General features: G+C 33.2%; 1 long non-coding RNA gene across 1 annotated transcript; it reads left to right on the top strand.

Annotated features, from left to right (window-relative positions):
- The first annotated feature begins 782 nt into the window (after window positions 1–782).
- LOC139701836 (uncharacterized) lies at window positions 783–21,150 on the top strand. The gene is made up of 3 exons (XR_011704435.1): window positions 783–1,340; window positions 16,248–16,344; window positions 20,428–21,150. It is a non-coding gene; the product is annotated as an uncharacterized lncRNA (long non-coding RNA).
- Window positions 21,151–22,956: the final 1,806 nt, after the last annotated feature.

Below are 22,956 nucleotides of genomic sequence, written 5' to 3'. Positions count from 1 at the left end.
ATCTACGTTGATGTATTCAGGGGCTCTCTGTTCTGTGGAGTTTATCAATGTGCCCATTTCTTCACTAATATTACACTCTCCATTGTTGTAGATTTATAAATCTTGGAATCTAGATGTGTAAGTTCTTCAACTTTGTTTCTCTTCAGTCTTCTGTCATCTACTCTAGGTTCTAAAACACTTTGTTGATCTCCTTTCCCGGGATTTTTTTTAAGATTGTGCTGAATCTGTAGATTCATTCTGGTGGAACTACCATCTTAATATTGAGTCAACCAATCCTGAAAACCAGTATCTCTCCAATTATTCTAGTTTTTCTTTATTTCATTTAACTGTGTTTCAAGGTTTCAGCAATAATGATGTCTATTTTATTCTGTGTTTCAGGGTTTTCTGGATGCATATTTATACATCTTTTCTTAGGTTTATACCTAAAGACTTGAAGTTGGGATATTTCGTCATAATTTTTTTTTTTAATTTCAAATTCCAATTGTAAAATTAGGAAATCAATTGAATTGTATTATTGGTCTTTTACTTTGCTTCTGGTTATCTCCGTTCATTTCAGATCAAGGTAAGAGATAGGTCCATTTCAATTTGAATTTCAAAAATCGTGGCATTGTATAATTTTTACCCAACATTTCAGTGATGTGGTGGGACTCTTGTGAAGCCATGAACTCAGTGCGTGAGGCACTGAGCCCTGGGACCGGCAGGGGGCGCCAGAGCCCGCTTTTCTGACCTGTGTATTGCGCGTGCGTATTTCGCTTACGGAAGTCCCCTTGGTCAGACTCAGTCCTCGCCTCACTTGGGCCGCGTCCGCCGGGAAGGAGAGGTTCGCTTCCCTCGTGTCCTTTGCAGATGGCTGAAGGGGGGTTCTTTGCCGCACTTCTCCCGGAAGTTTTTCTGAAATAGGAAGTAGGGAAGTTCTCGTTTGCTGGCGTGTTCTCGTGAGGTTTGTTCTTTACTGTTAAGAGAACACTTTTTAAACATGTTATTAAAAGCGTCCTCTCGTTGAGGCTTTGCCTGGGGTTTTACAAGTTTGGGTTCGTTATTTCGGAGAGTTCCCCAGGCGGGGCCGACGGGGCGACGAGGGAGCGGCGGCGGGGGCGGCGCCCTCTGCCCTCCTGGGTGGCGGGTGGCGGCCCGGCTTCCCGCGGCGTCCCAAGCGCAAGACTTAGAAAAGAGCGACATTCCTTCAACTGTTACTACGAAATGTGCGACACTCCTTCAACTGTTACTACGAAACCGAAACTTAACATTTCACTTTCCTGGCTTAATGGAAGCGAATACATCAAGAATATTTGTTTTCGTTGAAGAAAGTCCCAGTTTGACGTATAACAATGAAGTAACAGGTATTTTTTTTTACAAGGATTAGCATCTTAGGTGAAATAGGTTCACCATATTAACTTTTCATATTAAACCACAAAATGAAGAGAGGTTTGGTTGTTTGGTTTTGGTTTTGTTCCTAGACTTTGGTCATTTATAATAAATTCAGAATTAACTAAAGGTCAATTAACCCTGAGTTCTTCTTCTTCTTTTTTTTTTTTTAAGTATTGCCCATCTTTATTTTTTTTATTTGTTTTAATTAGTTACGCATGACAGTACAATGATCTTGACATATCATATGTTTGAATCAGATGGGATATAATTTCTCATTTTTCTGAGTGTACAGGTTGCAGAATCACATTGGTCATGCAGTCACGAATATACCCACAGCGATAATAATGTCTATTTTATTCTGCTGTCCTTCCATTCCCCTCTTTCCCTCCCCTCCCCTCACTTCTCTCTACACAATCTAATGTGACACACTTCTTTTTTTTTTCCCCTCACATCGTCATACATGTATTCTGTATAACCATGAGAGTCTCCTTCCATCTTCCATGCAATTCCCCTTCTCCCTCCCTTTCTCTCCCACCTCTCTTCCTTATCTAGAGGTAATCATCTTCTCATGCTCTTCCTCCCTAACCCTGAGTTCTTAATGCTACTTTTTGTTTGCATTATTTATGTTTTCCTTACTTCAGGGTCCATTTTGCTGGTTTACATTTTCTAGGAAATTACATAATTTCTGTAGGTTTACAGTTTTATTGTACGTTTATTGGAAATGTTCGTCTCTCCTATATTTGTACTTTTATACAAAAATAATTTTCTTTTTCCTACTGGGATTGAACTCACTGGTGCTTTATCCCTGAGCCACATCCCCAGCCTTTTTATGTTTTATTTTGAGAATGGGTCTAGCTAAATTGATGAGGCTGGCTTTGAACTTGCCTCAGCCTCCAGAGTTGCTGGGATTACAGATGTGTGCCAGCAAACCTGGCTTTTATACAGTATTCTTAATCTTATCTATGTTTTTCTTTTCTCTCTTTTCTATTTTTAGTCAACTGTAGTGTTAAAATATGCATATTACACTGTTTCAAATGACATAATTGCTATTTGGCAATTCTTATGATCCACTCATTGATATTGTTTCTTATCAGTTACTGATGTGTGTGTGTGTGTGTGTGTGTGTGATTACTAACACAATAACAGTATTTTTATCAGTTATCATACTAGTACAATCAGTACCAATAACTGATTTTATTTTTATTTATATATAATGGAATTTCTATTATCAATAAATAAGTTCGTGTATTTATATGTAAATATACAAACTACTACACACACGTGTGTGTATGTGTGTATTACAATGTGTACATATACATATATATTATGTATATATAGTATACACACATACATATACAATATATGCAATATTGGTAGCTAGCTATATCATTTACAGGCATTGTAACCATTAACTATTATAAGCAAGAATTCATCATTTTGAGGAAGGGAATCTAAAGGCTTTCTATACCTGCCATATTTGTGCATTGTCATATCGCTAGTGAGAAGCATTATTAGGTCATTATGATGTTTCTAACTTGTTGATAATATCCCGAGCTAGACCGTGTCCATTTCTTCTTTCATTTGAATAAAGTCAATAAAGCTTCTTCTATTTTATGACAGTGTAGTTAATGTGAACATACTTTGTGATATTATACATTTGCCAACAATGGGCAATGGCTGTTGTAGAAATTTAAAGGTAAAGAAAACTGTGTTATTTCTGGTTTTGATAATTGTATTTCAGGTTTAACATGATTTCCTAGGAGCATTATAAATTTCTTTTGGATTTTATTATACAAATAAGTCACATATCCCTTTTTTATCATTAGCTATATGGCTAGCTAAATCAATATTATTCATTCAATTAAAATTAGAAGCATTCTATTGTTTGTGCCTCCAAAATAATAACTCAAAGAGGTAATATTTTCCCCACAGAATAAAACGTCTAAAACCATTCAAAATATCCTTCCATTTTTTTCTCTGATTACTTTCTGTAGAGCGTCATCAAGTAAATTATCAATCTGAGTGCCTTTGGAATGCTTCTGTTTTAGCAAACATTTCAGTGAAACATCATATCATCATGTCATGAATTCTGTTCATATTCTCCTAATCTTTGAATGTTTTTTCCCAGTGGCAAATATTTGCATTACAACAACTAACATGGAAACACAATAAAGAATGTTTTGGAATAAGTGATCCAGTCACAATGAAGCAATTCACCATTGGAGCTTTTTTTAATAAAGCCAGTATTTTGAAAATGTTCAGCCATGAAGTAATGTAGATTATCTAAAGGCTACACCTTTTCCTGGTGAAATGTCACTTACTTTTTAGAATATGAGCCCAGGACACAGCAACACATCAATAAAAAGTAACAATAATATAATGAATAATTATACACCTAAGCCATAAAATAAGTGATACCTGAAATTCTACAAAGATAGGCTATATTCTTTATTTTTCAGTGTGCTCTTTTTTAAAAAAGTACAGCCAGTTATCATTGTCAGTTATTAATAACTAACACTAAACGTACACACATTTGAAAACAAAATGTTTTAATAAATTTTTATTTCAGAACAATGTAAGATTTACACAAAATTTGAAGAGAATAGTATAGAGACTTCCCAGAGCCCCCTCTTATTAACATCTTAAATCAGTGTGGTACATTTGTCACAATTAGTGAACAAATATTAATTATTACCACCTGAAGTTCATATTTTATTTAGATTTACCAATTTCCCTGTTCCAGATTCCCAACCAGGACACCAGCTTACATTTACTAGTGATATGTTTCAGCTCTTCTGGCTATCACAGATTTTTAGGCTTTCATATTTTTGATGATCTTAATAATGTTTATACTGGTCAAGTTGGATAAAGTTCCCCATTTGAGATTTCCTTGATGTTTTCCTCATAATTTAGTTGGGCTTATTGGTTCTGGAAAAGATTAGAGGTAGGGTGCTGTTCTCACACTCGATATCATACATATGTGCTCTATAGATGGTTTTTCCCTGTTAATGTTAACTATGACCACTTGGATAAGGTTGTTTGTCAGGTTTCTCCTCCAGGAATTTGCATTTTGCCCCATCTATGCTTGATGTAGTCTTTAGGAGGAAATCCCTATGCACACCCCACATCTAAGAAGTTGGCAGTTAGCTTCATCTCGATGACTGTCTGCATTATTTGGGGAGAATTCCTCTAAATAGGAGCTTTCTATTTACTCCAACTCGTTCATCCAGTATGGACACCTGGATAGTTATCTTAAGCTTTTGGTTATAATTCAGTACTATGTTATTTATTTCTATTGTTCCTGCTTTAGCCATTGGGGAATCTTGCCAGTAGCTTTCTTTTCTTTGACAAAATCCCATCTTGGTGGGTTTTATTTTGTTGGACACTTTCTTTCTTTCTGGCACTTTAATTTTATCTAGTTCTGTATTTTGATGCCCCAGTTCTAGTGTCATCCATTTCTCTGAGGACCTCTGCCTTCTTTTATTGGAAAATGGTATTAAAAACCTAAATTTGAAACTCCTCTTAGATCCATAGAGAAGTAAGGTTATAAGGACAAACCTCAGCCCCTAAAGTTGAAGACATCCACAGTTAAATAGAGAAAAACACAACTTACTAAGCAGAAATCCACCAACAGAACCTCCATGGTAATCAGTGCTAAGAAACCCAAGCAGTAATTGATGAATTGCTAGAGGCTTAGTTTGGACAAGTATGAGAGAGAAAGTCTCCAGGAGGGAGCTTCACTTTCCATGAGTTTACCTCCCAAAGCTCTACCAGGTTCTTATAAATGAATATTAGTGAAAAATACCCTTGTGCTTCCCACAAAAGAAAAGGACCATTTTAAAATATGCCAGACTGTTCTACTCTTAACAAGATTTGTCCTCAAAAAAAACTTTTTACCATCTTTATTGAGATGTAATTGACAGATGAAAATTGTGTACATAAAGTGTACTATGTAATGATTTGATATACATAGACTTTGTGAAATGATCACTGTAATCAAGCTAGTTAGTACATCTATTACCTTTGTGTAAGGATGAGGTAAGAACACTTAATATATATTCTCTTAGTAAATTTGAGTATACAGTATGGTGTTAACTACAGTCACTATGCTATATATTAAATACCCAGAACTTGTCTTATAACTGGAAGTTTATCTCCTTATGGCCAATATCCCCCCATTTTCCCCATTCAGTCTTTCTAGGACCTCCATCAAAGGGTTGTAATCTAATCCCTATTCATGACTCATTTTCATTATTTTTCCAGGCACTGCCTCTAATTATTAGCATCATCTTATAAAGTATTTTACTGTTGGAAAATGCTTTCATGCATAAATTATCATGTTGATATGTTCCTGCTCAAGAAGGTTAGGAGATGACAGTAAATGTCACATGGGCCCAGTGGGTAAGTCTCAACACTGATGTACTTATCCAAATGTCCAGAACAGCACCACACAACACTCCACTCTCCACTCTCATCCATGATCCTTCAGAGCACTTACAGCTACTTAAAGATTTTTTTCCTTGTTTACTTATATCTAGTGTGTCACTCACTAGAATACAGTGTTCCTGATCACAATTTCATGTCTTCCTTACTACTTGAGCTTCAACAGGGAGAACACTGAGTGCTGGAGACTTGGTGACTATTTTTTGAATGAATACATTTGTGGATTAAATTTTTACTAACTGGCAATTCTGTTCTAAGCACTAGGCTAGGGTTTGAGTAGTAAAAACAGGCATTTTGTTTTTCATTTGTTTGTTTTTTGTTTTTCCCAGAATAAAAGCTTGTTTGTTCCGATTAAGCTTATGTTTATTAGATTAATTATGAGAATAAAGTACAAGATACTGTGGAAACATTTCGTATTTCACTGAGCACTCACATTTATTTTCACAAAAGAAATAATAGGAAAAAAATTACACGAATGGCATACTAAAATCACAGTCATTTTTTAAAAATTAAACAACATGGAAGAACTCACCATTATAAATGTAATAAATATGTAAAAAGCCTTCAGTCATAGTTTTAAACTTCATGAACACTAGAGAACTCACATGGAGGAGAAATTCTATATATTTTATGAGTGTGGAGATGCCTTCATTCCTAATGTATCCTTTCAACAATAGAAGTCAACTAAACTAGGGAGAAACCCTGGATCTATGGTCACCATGGACAAGTATTGTGTAAAAATCCAGCCTTGACATCCACAAATAAACTCAGAGGAGGGGCAGCCCTGAAAGAGGAAACTCTGAATCATGAAAAGAGAGCTTCCTGAATGTTATGTGGAAATAATGGGAAATGTGTTGTAATTATCTGCAATCAAAGCATATGTATAGATGAAAATCTAATAAAAATAATTACTTTCTATTAGTATGTGCTAATATTTTTAAAGAATATATCTGGTATTTGTTTCTGGTTCCTGCAGAGTTTCAAATCTTTTGGAATTTCCTGAGTGACAGGAGTATATTTATTGTACTAATGAGGTGAGTGTCATGGCCCTTACGCAGCGCCAGGAAGGGAGCTGCTCACCAAAAAGATCAACCATGTGATTACAGTGTTAATATTTTGAGCCAGCCCAACCTGGGAAGGGAATGGGAAGCAGAAGATTGAGTTAAATTATGTGGCTAATGATTTGATCAAGCATTATATACCTATATAATAAAACCTCTAAACAGTGGGGCTCAAGGGTCCTTCATGATTGCTAAATAATTTCATGTTCAGGAGGGTAACAATCCAGGACTCCACAGGGAGAGGGCTGTGGATCCCTACTTACCTCTCCTTATGTATTTCTTCACTTAGCTGTTATAAAGTTGTATATTTTATAATAAAACTCTAATCATAGTATGGCTCATACTTAAGCTGTATGAGTCTTTTTGGTGAATTATTGAATCTGATAAAATCATGGAAACTTCAAAATTTACAGCCAGTTTATCAAAGTACAAGTGGTTTGGGGTCCCCCAAAATGTGCCTGGCATATGAAGTAAGGGTAATCTTGGAGACTGAGCCTTTAAAAATGTGGAATTCTGGTGCTAACTCTGAGCAGATGGTGTCAGAATTGGATTGCAGTACACCTTTGGTGTAGTTGAAATGAAATAGGGAAATAACATAATTCATACTGGAGGAGGGATTCAATAAAATGAACATGAAAAAAGCCTCTTACGCAAAAAAAAAAAAAAAAATTTCATAGAACACACCAAGATTTATGTTATATAAAATAATTTTATTGAAACAAGTGAAAGAAAGTGTGTAGAAATCACTCATTCCCTAGTCAATGTTATAGTTCTCATAATTGAGAAACACTAATTCTAAGGTCAAAGTAGAAAAACCTTCAACTGAAATTATCATCATCAACTTCAAACCATGATGGGAAAGGAGGGGGAAGTGCTAGGGAGTGATATTACTCAAATAATATTGTGCATGTACAAATGTGTAACAACAAATCCCATCATTATGTAAAACTATAATGCACCAATTTTAAAATGTGGGGGAAAAAACCCAAACCATAAAAAAACATAATCAAGTACAGTTTAACCCACAATTCATCCTAAAATTCAGAATTTCTCCAACTGAACTATTTTTTTCAGAAGGATAAAACAGAATAATGATATGATTTGGGATGTTACATGCAGATTTTGTTATAATAAATAAGTAAATTTATTACCCTTATTAACCTTACATACCTTTCAATAGATTAGTAGAGATTCTCTTTCACATACAGTTGAATTATATCCTGATAAATACATTGTAAACTGAAATTATAAGCTTAAGATGCATTCAATACATCTAATTTAATGCATAGCATAGCTTGATGCAGTAGAGTATTGACTGCTCACCATATCTTGTAGCTAACTGGGACTCAGGGATTACTGTCACTGCCTGGTATCATAAGAGACTATAATATCACAAAACACTAGCCCAGGCAGAGATCAAAATTTAAAGTACAGTAATGTTGAAAAATCATCAGTCAAACCAGTTGGGACAATCTGTACTTATAAATGCACATGCAGTAAAAGTTAATTGTTAAATACAATATTTGGCCACTTTCTAGTTTGCTACGCAGTTCTAAATATAATTATAGAAATCTAGGACCATCAGAAAATTACTTTGAGTATGAGTCAAAAAATATAAGACAAAATTTTTGTGTCATAAACATTACATCAATATTAACATGTATATGTACATGGCAAATAATACAAATAATACAGAATTTATGACAGAAGTAGAATGTTAATATAATTGCCCTTTTACAGTGTCCAACCTGACCATATTTTTACACGTATACTGCCATGAGTCTATCTCACCTTGGGCAATAAAAAAGGAGAAGTGGGGACAGAAAGGATGCCAGAGGAGACCAGGACCAAGTTGGAGGGGTAAGAAGCAGGCAGAGGGAGACATAAGCATGACTCATGTGGAATGAGTGTCTCAGAGATGTTCTGGGGCAGGGATGATTATGGTAGAGGGAATGGAGGTGGAAGAAGGAAAACAGGAGCAGAAAGAGAAAGAGGAATGAGAGGACAAGGCATTGAATGGGGCTAATTAAGCCTGTAAAGTTTAGTATCTAGAGGATCACAACCAAAACCAGGAAGAAATGCAACGAAGATATAGGTTTGTTGTCCTAAGAAGCTCCTCAAATGCCAAAATTACAACAGACTTAGTTGTAGATCTAATTGGATTTTATTCACAATTTATAAATCAGAGAATCCTCCACTTTACAAAATAAGGTTAGAGCTTCCACTGGAAAATAGCAGAAGAGTGCATTTTGTAAGGTGGAAACGAAGAAATAGAACAATAAATAGACTGTTGGCTAACATCAGGTTAGTTCAGGTTACTTTCATATATGGGTTAAAGCAGAGGAAACTTCCTCATGATTCTAACTCAGGTCAACTGTGTGAAAGTTGTCAGAATCAAAACGGAGTCCCTCAAGACTACCCTAACAAAAAAGGAATAAGTCTTGGAGTTTATGAAGGAAGGGTAATTGTGCATATTTGACTGTCAGACCATAACCTTACAAAAAGGCCACCACAACAAGTACTTATATAACAACTACTTCTGCAAGGAAATCTACCCAGCTGCTCTCTGTTCAACCTCAAATTCCCACGATCCTTGCTATTAATCTTCATATCCAAGGATTATTGTTACAAAATATCTTGTGTAATCATCCTAAATTTGCCTTTAAAAACTTCCTCTTGCCTCAACTTCTTTGAGCATGTTGATAAATTATGAATAACATTCCCATTGCAATGCTATTCTCTTCAAATAAATATCATTTTCCATCGGATAATCTCTCTCTGGTTGTTATTAAGGTTGGCATATCTGGTCTTGTCTGAAGCAAGACCACCTTCAGAGGAAATTGTAGCCTCCTAGAACTGAGTATGGTTCTGACACTGAGCCCTTTGTGTTCTTCATCTCCATGGCTTCCCTTTTCTGCTCTGGCGAGTCCATCTTTTTTTAGTAGAAATTCCCTAGAGACTTTATTTGGGATCTGATTTGGATAAGGCCACCTTAAGAAAGGATGTTGCATCCTTTTGAAGACTAAAAAGATTTTTTTTTCTAGTGAGCCCTTTCTATATAACAATATCCTTCTGATTTGAGTACTCTGGTTTCTACAGAATTTAAGTTGCTTATGAAGATTTCATCTTCTGGTGAGTTCTCTTTGGTTCTGCACACATAGTTATGTATTTTGTTTTATCTGCATCCTAAATTTAAAATTTCTCGTGAATATATTTTGTTTTGTTTCATTTTTATTTGGCTATAAATCTTTAATGATATGGATTTATGACACTTTTTTCTCCCCATTTTGTTTCAAAAATCTTCTCAGACCAAAATTAAACATTCTAAATGGTAGAGATGGGACGACCAATTAAAATTTGCAAGTCTAGCTGCCACCATCTAACAGATTTTCATCTCTGAGAATAGTCTCCATGTGAAGATTGGCTAGTCATAGACAGGAACGATTACCACTAGGAAGGAGACTACCAGGCACATGACAATATCCGTTCGACTAGGGAAACCTTGGTCACAGGTCAGACAAACTAGGATAAAGGCTGTTCACAAAGTGAAAAAAAGAAAAAGGAAAAACAATCCTGTGCCACATACACGTGTCAAACCAAAATACTTTACCCACACTCTTAATATTCCCTGACATGGCTGATTGGATTTTCTTTGCTCTCATGCAATTAATAAGAAACAAATGGTATCCCAAAATTCTAAAGTGCAACAAAAGATGTCCCTATTCATATACTACAACCTGGAATACAATATAGTCCATTCTCAAGCATGTTCTTACCTCTCCTTCCTCTGTCTTCTTTTTCTCTTTTAATCTCTCTGTGTACCTTTTTTCCCCCTATTTTAAATCTGGCTTTTTTGCTTATATTAAGATAAAGACAAATTGAAATGAAAACAAGATAAAGCCTGATTAAAAGTTTTTCTTTGGGCATTTGAGCCAAATTTCTAAATAAGAAAAAAAAAAAGCCTTTTGCTGAGAAAAAGCTTTTTAGTTTGAAACCATCCCATTTATTGATTCTTGATATTAATTCTTGTGCTATAGAAGTCTTATTGAGGAAGATGGGGCTTAATCTCACATGATGGAGATTTGGGCCTACTTTTTCTTCTAATAGATACAGTGTCTCTGGTTTAAGTCCTAGGTTCTTGATCCACTTTGAATTGAATTTTGTGCATGGTGAGAGACAGGGATTCAATTTCATTTTGTTGCATATGGATTTCCAATATGCCCAGCACCATTTGTTGAAGAGGCTCTTTTCTCCAATGCATGTTATTGGTGCATTTGACAAATATAAGATAATTGTAACTATGTGGGTTAGTCTCTGTGTCCTCTATTCTGTACCATTGGTCTACACATCTATTTTGTTGCCAAACCATGCTGTTTTGTTACTAGTGCTCTGTAGTATAGTTTGAGGTCTGGTATAGTGATCCCACCTTCTTCACTCTTCTTGCTAAGTGTTTCTTTAGCTATTCCGGGTCTCTTATTTTTCCAGATGAATTTCATGATTGCTTTTTCTATTTCTATGAGAAATGCCATTGGGATTTTGATTGGAATTGCATTACATCTATATAGTGCTTTAGATAGTATGGTCATTTTGATAATATTAATTCTGCCTATCCAAGAACAATGTAGATCTTTCCATCTTCTAAGGTCTTCTTTAATTTCCTATTTTAGTGTTCTGTAGTTTTCATTGTATAGATTTTATTTTTACTTCTTTCATTAAGTTGATTCCCAAGTATTTTATTTTTATTTTATTTTATTTTTTTTTTTGAGGCTATTGTAAATGAGGTAGTTTTTCCCGTTTCCCTTTCAGAGGATTTGTCACTGATATACAGAAATGCCTTTGATTTGTGGATGTTGATTTTATATCCTGCTACTTTGCTGAATTCATTTACTAGTTCCAGAATTGTTCTGGTGGAGCTTTTTTGGGTCTTATAGGTATAGAATCATATCGTCAGCAAATGGTGCTAATTTGAGTTCTTCTTTTCCTATGCATATCCCTTTAATTTCTTTCATCTCTCTAATTGCTCTGGCCAGTGTTCAAGAACTATGTTAAATAGAAGTGGTGAAAGAGGGAACTCCCCCTGTCTTGTTCCAGTTTTTAGAGGGAATGCTTTCAATTTTTCTCCATTTAGAATGATGTTGGCCTGAGGCTTAGCATAGATAGCTTTTACAATGTTGAGATATGTTCCTGTTATCCCTAATTTTTCTAGTGTTTTGAACATGAAGGGATGCTGTATTTTGTCAAATGCTTTTTCTACATCTATTGAGATGATCATATGATTCTCATATTTGAGTCTATTGATGTGATGAATTACATTTATTGATTTCTGTGTGTTGAACCAACCTTGCATCCCTGGAAAGAACCCAACTTGATCATGATGTGTTATTTTTTGGATATGTTTTTGTATTCTATTTTCCAGAACTTTATTGAGAATTTTTGCATCTATGTTCATTAGAAATATTTGTCTGAAGTTTTCTTTTTTTGTGATGTGTCTTTGCCTGGTTTTGGAATCAGGGTGATATTGGCCTCATAGAATGAGTTTGGAGGTGCTCCCTCTTTTTCTTTTCTGAAATAAATTGAAGAGTATTGGTATTAGTTCTTCTTTAAGGTCTTATAGAACTCTACTGTGTATTCATCTGGTCCTGGGCTTTTCTTGGCTGGTAGGCTTCTGATGGCCTCTTCTATTTCTTCACTTGAAATTGATCTGTTTAAATTGTGTATATCATCCTGATTCAATTTGGGCAAATTATATGACTCTAGAAATTTGCCAATGCCTTCAATATTGTCTATTTTATTGGAGTACAAGTTTTCAAGATAATTTCTAATTATCTTTTGTATTTCTGTAGTGTCTGTTGCAAAATTTCCTTAAGCTTCTTGTCAGCAAAAGAAACAATCAGTGAGGTGAATAGAGAGCCTACTAATTGGAAACAAATTCTTACCACACACACGTCAGATAGAGCACTAATCTTTAGGATATATAAAGAACTCAAAAATCTTAACACCAAAAAATCAAATAACCCAATAAATAAATAGGCCAAGGACCTGAACAGACACTTCTTAGAAGAGGATATACAATCAATCAACAAATATATGAAAAAAATATTCAACATCTCTAGCAATTATAGAAATGTAAATAAAAACTACTCTAAGATTTCATCTCACTCCAGTCAGAATGGCAGCTATTAAGAACACAAACAACAATAAGTGTTGGCAAGGATGTGGGGAGAAAGGCAAATTCATACATTGCTGGTAGGATGCAGATTGGTGCAGCCAATATGGAAAGCAGTATGGAGATTCCTTGGAAAACTGGGAATGAAACCACCATTTGTTCCAGCTATCCCTCTCCTCGGTCTATACCCAAAGGACTTCAAAACGGCATACTACAGGGACCCAGCCACATCAATGTTTATAGCAACACAATTCACAATATCTTAAACTGTGGAACCAACCTAGATGCCCTTCAGTAGATGAATGGATAAAGAAAGTGTGATATATATACACAATGGAATATTATTCCACATTAAAAGAGATTGGCATTTTCAGGTAAATGGATGAAGCTGGAGAATATAATGCCAATCCCCCAAAAACCAAATGCCAGATGATTTCTCTGATCCATAATATACTGGGGGAGGGGGAGATTAAATGAAGTCTAGATAGGGCAAAGGGGAAAAGGAGAGAGAGAGAAAGGGAGGGGACATGGGGGGAGAAAGATAGTGGAATGCAATGGTCATCATTACCCTATACATGTAAGAAGACATGAAGGATAAGACTCTACTTTGTGTACAACCAGATATATGAAAAATTGTGCCCTATATGTGTAATATGAATTGTAATACATTCTGTTGTCCTATATAATAAATCAAAAATTAAAAAAAGATGTCAAGACTGCCCAAAGTAACCTACACATTCAATGTAATCTCTTTCAAAATCCCAATGATTATTTTTAGATATACAAAAAGAAAATCCTAACATTCATACAGAATCTTAAAACACCATGAATAGCCAAAACAATCTTGAAAAAGAATAAAACTAAAATAAAATAAAGAAAAGAAAAAAAAACTTTCAAATTAATGGTTTTGCAATTTGGAGCAACTCTATGGTAAACTAGACACCTAAGAATCATCCGTTTCCAATGAAAATTTGTTTGTTGGCCAACAAAAAATTAGGGTGACAAAACAGTTCTGCTTTTTTTTTTTAAACTAACCTTATACCTTCATCAACATCTTGATCCCAGAACAATAACAAGCTAGACTGGGGGTGTATCTCAGTGTTAGTGTTTGCCTAGGATGCATGAAGCCCTAGATTTGATAACTAGTATGACACAACAAACAAGCAAACAAAGGATCTCTATGTCCCACATAAAAATTGTTATGCCAGTCATGTGGAACAGAAATCAAAAATTAAAAAAGAATGCGAATAATTTTTTAAATTATTTCTAAAAATGTTTCCCAAGTGAATTAATTAATCAACCAAACCAGACTGGCAAACAAAAAAAGTTTTTCTAAATTCAAGATCGTTGGAAGGTTTGTTGTTCCAGTCAGTACTAGCTAAATTGTAAATATCTAACAAGTACTCCTAAATATAGTTATGTGGTAACTTTAAGATCAATTAACTAAAATAAAATTTCCAGAACTCAAATAAAGAAATTGATAGGTTCAAAAAACTGCTAGGGAAGATCAAAGAGAACAAGAATTTATTACATGAGAACAAAGAAACTAATAAAATGTATGGGTTTTGTGACTTTTATTTAAAACATTGTTGATTCTTTACATAACATTTTTGTTGACTAGATTTAAGGAAAAAAAACCTTTTCTTTGCGTGATCTATATTTTGCATCAATTTGGTAAGTTATATTTTTATTTTTTTTTGAGAGAGAGAAAGAGAGATTTTTTGATATTTATTTTTCAGTTTTCAGTGGACACAACATCTTTATTTTTTTATTTTATGTGGTGCTGAGGATCGAACCCAGCGCCCTGCGCATGCCAGGCAAGCTGGTTACCGCTTGAGCCACATCCCCAGCCCTAAGTTATATTTTTCTAAACAAAGGTGGAAATATTTACTTCTTTTCTTCCCTATTTGATTCTTCCCAAATTCAGAAGCTGTGTTTATTTTTTATAGAAATAAGTCAATTTTTATAAGTTCAATAAGAATCTGTTCTCTTTATAACAAAATATATATGGAAACATTGGAATGTTCAAAACTATACACAGAATGCCTGACTTCAGAGGTTCCTAAACCTATGGGTGAATAAAACTGTCACTTTCTAGTAGACTCAGGAACCTCATGAGGTTAGGTACTTCAGGTGAAATCTAAAACCTTGGTTTGGCATTCTAGACTTGAGAGGTTTCTAAATCTGAGATTAATACATAGTAGGTAAATTTCATGCTGTTTTTATATTATTGAAACCATATCTGATAAAACTAAATTTGTTTAATAAACACATTGGTTTTTCTTTGATTATCTTTGGTGAAAAATGGTATGACTACAGAAAGAAAAATATGTTTCTACAGAAAAATTATAGCACACATGTTTTATATTGTAGCTCTCTTTGGTTTGGGGTTTTTATTTTCTTTTTTTTTTTTAATCTACCTACAGATTGAACTAGATCCTAAATTCATCTAGTTTTCTCCAATCAAATTTTCTCCCATGAAATTACTAATAGAAATTGCTTTTTTCTAGATCCCTACAAACTGAAGCTGGAAATTTGAATATAAATTTCAAGAGACAAACCTCATGACTGATGTGTGGACTGCATAGAAATTTCACCAAACTTCTCAGTGCCATAACCAGAAATATTCAAACCACACACAGGCTGAGAAAATAATGTCAGAATAAGATTCTATATACTAATGAGACTCTTACCCTATTGATTGTCCCTCATTTATGCCTACCTTTCACTTGGCAGAACAATCATGTAGTTAAGATTTTACAATTAATATCTATTGTGACTAGCTATTGACAGATTCTAATCTAAGAAATCTTTTGGTACACATGGTAACTTTGTCAGAATCCCTAATTTGATCAAATTATACTAATGGTCCCTTTTTTGCAAAATTATTTAAATAATGCAATCATGGAATATCAAATTGCAGCATTACTCTAGATGGTTTATTGGTTAAATAAGAAAAAATTTCTGTTATTGCTAATACTGTTTCTGAGGTTACTGGACCCAATTGCTTGCAGTAAGAGAACAGGCTCAATTACTGCAAAATGTCTCACCCAGCTCCATTTGGTCATTTGATTATTCAGTTGCTTACTGTTGAGACTAGATTCTTGGTTCAAAATTGTTATGCAAATGAAATTTGTTATGCTCTTGTTGGCTTGCCTTTTTATTTTCCTTTTTCATTTTTATACTTGTTTCCTGCCACTTTTTTGCAGAAATATAATTCCTTAAAAAACAATGTGTACCTGGTGCTTCAAGATGATAGACATTATCTACAGAACAGATACAAATGAACTTAACAATGGACTCCAGGTAAACTTAGTCTGAGAACCACTTCTTCCAAACCACCTTGTAGCTCAAATGTGGCTAAAAGGGTTTACCACTGAATACTAGTCATTAATCATGTCTTCCAATGTGAGATGAGACCATACCAACAACCAGGACAGGTCTATCCTGCCAACAAGGGATAATCAAAATCTAACTACAGGCTGATTTATCAATAGGGTTACAGGAAAAAGATCTTGATTGAAAAGGGAAAATGCAAAAGTTGTCATAATCAAAATGGAATTGCTTGTTCAATCTTAACAAAAAATAAAAATGATAAGTTATGAAGGAACAGTTCTACACATGATTGATCACACTAAATAATAATTGTAATTATTTCTAATCTTGCACCCATTAGGGTTGTTCTTAAAAGATGGTTTTGATGATCTACTTATTATTCAACTTATCATTTTTTTGTATAAAACATTTTAATGACTTTTCAGGACAGTATAGATGTCATTTACCATCACTGGAACAAGTTCTTCACATATACTTTATAACTCTATGCCAGCCTTCTTTGTTTCAGCTAATGCTAATGACACACATTCCCAGATGATGCTACATATGCCAGCAGAGTGTCAGCTTCTCTCAGAGATTTAGTCAGTTGCTCCAAACATTACGCACTCTGCTTCCACTCTTGAAAGAAGTTCATCTTGGTGTTAATTCCAAAATTGGATTTTGATAATTTTTTATACCTTTATTTTATTTATTTTTATATGGAGCTGAGGATTGAACCTAGGGCCTCACATGTGCTAGGCGAGCGCTCTAACACTGAGCCACAACCCAAGCCATGGATTTTAATAATTTTTTGGAACAAATCATCTGAGTTTTCCCATATATAGAAGTCATAATGCAACTAATAGACCTAAGAATAAATTTAAAAGATTTCATAAATACCAAATATTGTAAAGCTATTTCAAGCAACATGTGGTTTCTTCTCCATTTGATTATATACTTTATTAAATTTTAAATTGGACTTTTAATTAGAGAATATAAGATTCAAATCAAGTTTCATTGTCTGTTGTACAGAAAATTGCAAAGACATGCAACTTGACTGCATAATCTAACATGAATTCTCCATTAACAGAATTCATCCTGTATCATTTTTACATTTCAAAAATAAAATATCATTTTACTTTCCATGGAATGATAGAATGTAACTAGTTTATTGAAATTTTATTGGTTCATATTTATTTGGCTCATAAATATTATTTTGTCTCACAAATCCTCTTAAAGAAATGTAAATGTTGAAAAGTTTAAAATTCTATTAGCACAATTTTTTTGCAATCTTTTTCAACTTAAATTTAAATGGAATTTGAGAACTTGTAGATAGAACTTTAACTAGAAACACAAAACCATAGTATTCTACCTTGATTTTGAACAAGTAGGTAAAGAATGCCAAAATAAAAATTAGCTTACCTTAAGTAGTAAATTCAGATTACTACTAAACCAAAACCTTAGTGTACAAAGATTATTAATGACCTTTAAGGTGGAATAGTGCTTGAGTATCAGAAATATTTAAGGGAATTTTTTAGATTCACTGATTTTAATCATTTTCAAAGGAAAATTAACTTTATACCTTAAAGTGAATTTAGATTACATACAGTTATATTACAATCATAAATGCCTATTTTCTAAAGTTTAGACTAATCATGTGATAAAATATTCATTTTGTATCTAGTAGATCCACTTAACTGCTGAAACTTCTAACAATTATTTTTTCAATAAATTTCCAGCAATATTATTGTGAAGATTATCATACTTTATATATTATATTTGTGTTGAAAGAAAATAAGGCTAAAAAATGTGTATAGCTGAATTATTTATGCTATGTTGCTAAGAATTTATATCTTTTGTTTTATACAATAGAAAAATAAGTATAGAAAATATTCATAGAAACATGGTGAACATAACCAAGATTTTATAAGTACTTTGTCATGTCTAGAAATTGAAATAATTCTTTATAATTTTGGATGGGCACATTTCTGAACATTTGCCAAATATAATATAGCCATCTAGAACAGTGATTTGATTTAGTATATTCTTAAATTCTTCTGCATGTCTAACTGAAAATTTGGGGGAAAATAATTTTTCATTTGTTTAAACTTTTTATTGATTTATTTTGAATTTAATAGAATATACTTAGTTGATAATGTTTAATGTAAGCGTCAGAATATGATATGCTTATTACTCAACTATTAAAGCCATGACGGTTTTTTTTCCTGTTTTATTTGTAGAAAAAAAAAGTCTCTCAATTTGTCTATTTTTTTAAATTTGTTCTTTTTAGACATACATGACAATAGAGTGTATTTTGGAATATTATACATACATGGAGTATAACTTCCCATTCTTGTGGTGGTACATGATGTTGAGTTACACTGATTGTGTATTCATATATAAACACAGTAAAGTTATGTCCAATTGAAGCTATGAATTTTTCTCAATACTCTGCCTATTTTCAGGCATTCCCTTACTTTTTTTTTAATTAATAGAATTTATTTTCAGAGCAATCTGTAGATCAAAAAGCAAGAAATACACTTTTCATATATTTTTTTTCCTCTTCTCCCCTCACCTCCCCCCTCCAATTTGTCTTATTAATTTCTAACATTAATGTAAGACACATTGTAATGATACATTTGTTGCAGTTGATTAGCCACATACTGATACATTATATTAACTAAATCCATTAACTCTAGTCCATAAATCAGAGTTCTCTATGTTTTATAGTTCTAGGGTTTTGACAAATTCATAATAACACATATTCATAATCATCATCACAACACATACAAAATAATTTTACTGTCCTACAAATCCTGTGCTCCCAAATAGCTCCTCTTTCCCTCCCAATCACTAATCATTTTATGGTATCTATAATTTTGTCTTTTCCAGAATGTCATCTAATTGGAATCATATAGTGTGTAGCCTTTTCAGACAGTCTTCCTTCACTTTGCATTATATATTTAAGATTCTTTCCTATCTTTTTATGTTTTGATAGCTCATTTGTTTTTATTGCTGAGTAATAATCTATTCTATGAATATACTAGAGTTTGTCCATTCTCCTATTTAAAAATACCTTGATTGTTTCCAGCTTTTAGAAATTATGAACAACTGCTCTAAGCATTCATGTACATATTTTTCTAGGAATATAACTTTTCAACTCTTTTGAAGTAAATACCAAGGAGCTCATCACTAAATCAGACGGTATTAATATGTTCAGTTTTGTGAAAAACTGCCAAACTGTCTTCTAAAGTGGCTCTTGAAATGAATGAGAGTTCCTATTACTCCACAACCTCACAAGAATTTGGGGTTGTCCGTGTTCTGGATTTTAGCTATTCTGATAGGAATGTAGTGGTATGTATGTGTTTTAATTTGCAATTCTCTGATGACACATAATGTCATTTAGGGATATAACCCATTTTGAGTGAATTTTTGTGAAAAGTATAAAATCTCAATCTAGATTTTTACTTGATATCCAGTTGTTCCAGTACCAATTATTTAGCATCTTTTCATATGTTTATTTGCTATCTATACATCTTTTTCAGGGAAGCATCTATTCAGATCTTTAGTCCACTTTTTAATTTAGTTGCTTATTCACTTTTAAGAATTCATTGTGTGCTGGGATTGTGGCTCAGCGGTAGAACGCTCGCCTAGCACAAGTGGGACCGGGTTCGATCCTCAGCACCACATAAAAATAAAGGCATTGTGTTGTGTCCATCTACACCTAAAAATAAATATTTTTAAAAAATAAAATAAATCTGTGTGTATATTGAATAAGAGTCTTTTTAAATCAGATATGCCGTTGCAAATATTTTCTACTAGTCTGTAGCTAGAATTTAATTTTCTATTATTCACAAACAAAAAAAAATTGATTTTTTAATTTATTTTTTAAATACACAACAACAGTGGAATGCATTACAATCCTTATTACACATATAGAGCACAATTTTTCGTATCTCTGTATATAAAGTATGTTCATGCCAATTTATGCCATTATACATGTACTCTTTTTTGCATTAAAATTCTTAATACACATATACACCACAATTTTTCATATCTCTGTTTGTATATAAGGTATGTTTTCACCAAATTCAAATCTTCAATGAAAACTACAGAACCCTACAGAGAGAAATCAAAGAAGACCTTAGAAGATGGAAAGATCTACCTTGCTCATGGATAAAAAATTAATTTTAATGATGTCAAATATCATTTTTATTTCATGGATATTGTTTTTCATAAATAAATATTGTTTTTCAACACCTAAATACTCAAAATCAAACTCAAGGTTACCAAATTTTTATTTTGTTACCTTACAGGATTTTTATAGTTTTGCATTTTACAGTTAGGCATATAATCCATTTTGAGTGAATTTTTGAGAAAAGTATAAAAACCTCAGTCTAAATTTTTTAGTTGATATCCAGTTGTTCCAGTACCAATTGTTTAAAACAATATTCTTACTCTGTTAAATTGCCTTTGCTCCTTCGCAAATGTCAGTTGACTATATTTGTTTCTATTTCTGATTCTCAATTTGATTTCATTGACCTATTTGTTTATTCTTTTGCTAATACCACACTATTCAATTATTACCTTTATAGTAAGTCTTGAAGTCAGATAGTATCAGTCCTCTGGCTTTGCCTTTAATAAATACTTGTTGGCTATTCTGGGTCTTTGCCAGTATCTATATAAACTGAACAATCAATTTGTAAATATCTGCAAAACAATTTCCTGGGATTTTAATTAGTATTATCTTGGATCTATAAATTAAGTTGGGTGAACTAACATATTAACAATATTAAATCTCCCTATTCATAAATATAAAAATCTGTATTCAAATATTTGTAGTTTTTCTCATACACATTTTGTAAATGTTTTGTTAGATTTATTTAGAAGTACTTTTGTTGCATTGTATTTTAAATTTCAAATTCCAATTGTTCATTACTGACATGTAGAAAACAACTGACTTTTATACATTAATCTTCTGTCCTACATTCTAGCTCTAATCACTTAACAATTCCAGAATTACTTTTCTTAATGCTCTGGGATTTTCTAAAAAGACAATTATGTCCTCAATGAAGATATTTGTGTTTTCTGCTGTTGTTCTGGTTCCTTCTCAATCAATAACCTATATTTTATCTTTTATTTTTTCCCCCAGGGATTGAATCCAGGGGTGCTTAACCACTGAGCCACATCCCCAGCCCTTATTTTATTTTTATTTTGAGGCAGGGTCTTGCTAATTTGCTTAGCCCTCACTAAGTTGTTGAGGTTGGCTCAAACTTACAATCCTCCTGCCTCAGCCTCCCAAGCTGCTGGGATTACAGACATGCACCACCATGCCCGGCTAGGGGTGTGTGTCTGTGTGTGTGTGGGGGGGGTGTCTGGGTGAGAATATTATGCTTTGTTATATTATATATAATATGGATATATATTATGCTTTTTATCAAGTTAAGCAAGCTCCCTTCTATTCCTAGTTTTTATCATAAAAATGCATTGGATTTTGTCAAGTACTTCCATGTTTACTGATGATGAACATGTGTTTTTTTTCTTTTTTTCATCTGGTGACATTCTGGATTACCTTAATTGATTTTCAAATTTTGATCTAGACTTGAATACCTGGGATAAATCTCACTTGGTCATCATATATACCTTTTTAATTTTCACTTTGTTGGTTCAAGTTACTAATATTTTGTTGAGGACTTTGCATCCATATCCATGAGACATATTGGTCTATGGTTTTCTTGTAATGTGTTCGTTTTCAACATTTGTGTAATTTTGCCCCCCCCCCAAATAAGTTAGGAAGTGTTTCCTCTGCTTCTATTTTCTGGAAGACATTGTGGAAAACTGGTAGAATTTCTTAAATGATTGGTTGAAGTTGCCCATGAAACAATCTGTACTTCCTGCTTTCATTTCTGGAAAGTTTCTAATTAGTGATTTGTCATTTTAAATAGAAATGGCCCTTTTCAAGTTCTCTCTTTAATCTTAGATGAGTTTTTTGTAGATTGTGTCCTTCATAAAATTGACTCATTTAATCTAGATCATCAAATTTATAAGCAACAAATTGTTCAGAATATTCCATTACTATCCTTTAGATTTCACTTAAATGTCTGGCTCCACTTCCATTTATGATATTAGTCATTTGTATCTTTATTCTTTTTCTTGGTTAGTCAGAACTAAAGATTTAACAGCTTGGGTTTGGGGTGTAACCCAGTGGCAGAGTACTTGCCTACCATGCAGGATGCTCTGAGTTCAGTACTACAAAAAAAAAAATCAATTTTATTGGGTTTTATACAGACTTTATGTACCTTGTGTGGTTTCCATTCTATTTGTTATTTTGTATTTGTTGAGACTTGTTTTATGGTATAAAATGTTATTTACTTTGATGAATATTCCATGTGAACTTGAGAAGAATATGTAATCTCCTATTGATGGATACTCTGTAGATATCAGATTCATTAGATTGATGGTGCTGTCAAGATTTATTATATCTTTACTGGTTTAATGCTGCTGAATCTTTCCATTTCTGGTGGAGGGGTGTTAAATTCTTCAACTACTATAGTAGATTCTTACTATAATAGTGATATTTCTACTGAAATGGTGATTCCAACT

The sequence above is a fragment of the Marmota flaviventris genome, chromosome 14, assembly GCF_047511675.1.
Source record: "Marmota flaviventris isolate mMarFla1 chromosome 14, mMarFla1.hap1, whole genome shotgun sequence".
NCBI classification, from domain to species: domain Eukaryota; kingdom Metazoa; phylum Chordata; class Mammalia; order Rodentia; family Sciuridae; genus Marmota; species Marmota flaviventris.
The sequence above is the reverse complement of the archived record's forward strand: the minus strand, read 5'-3'. Positions and strand labels throughout refer to the sequence as shown.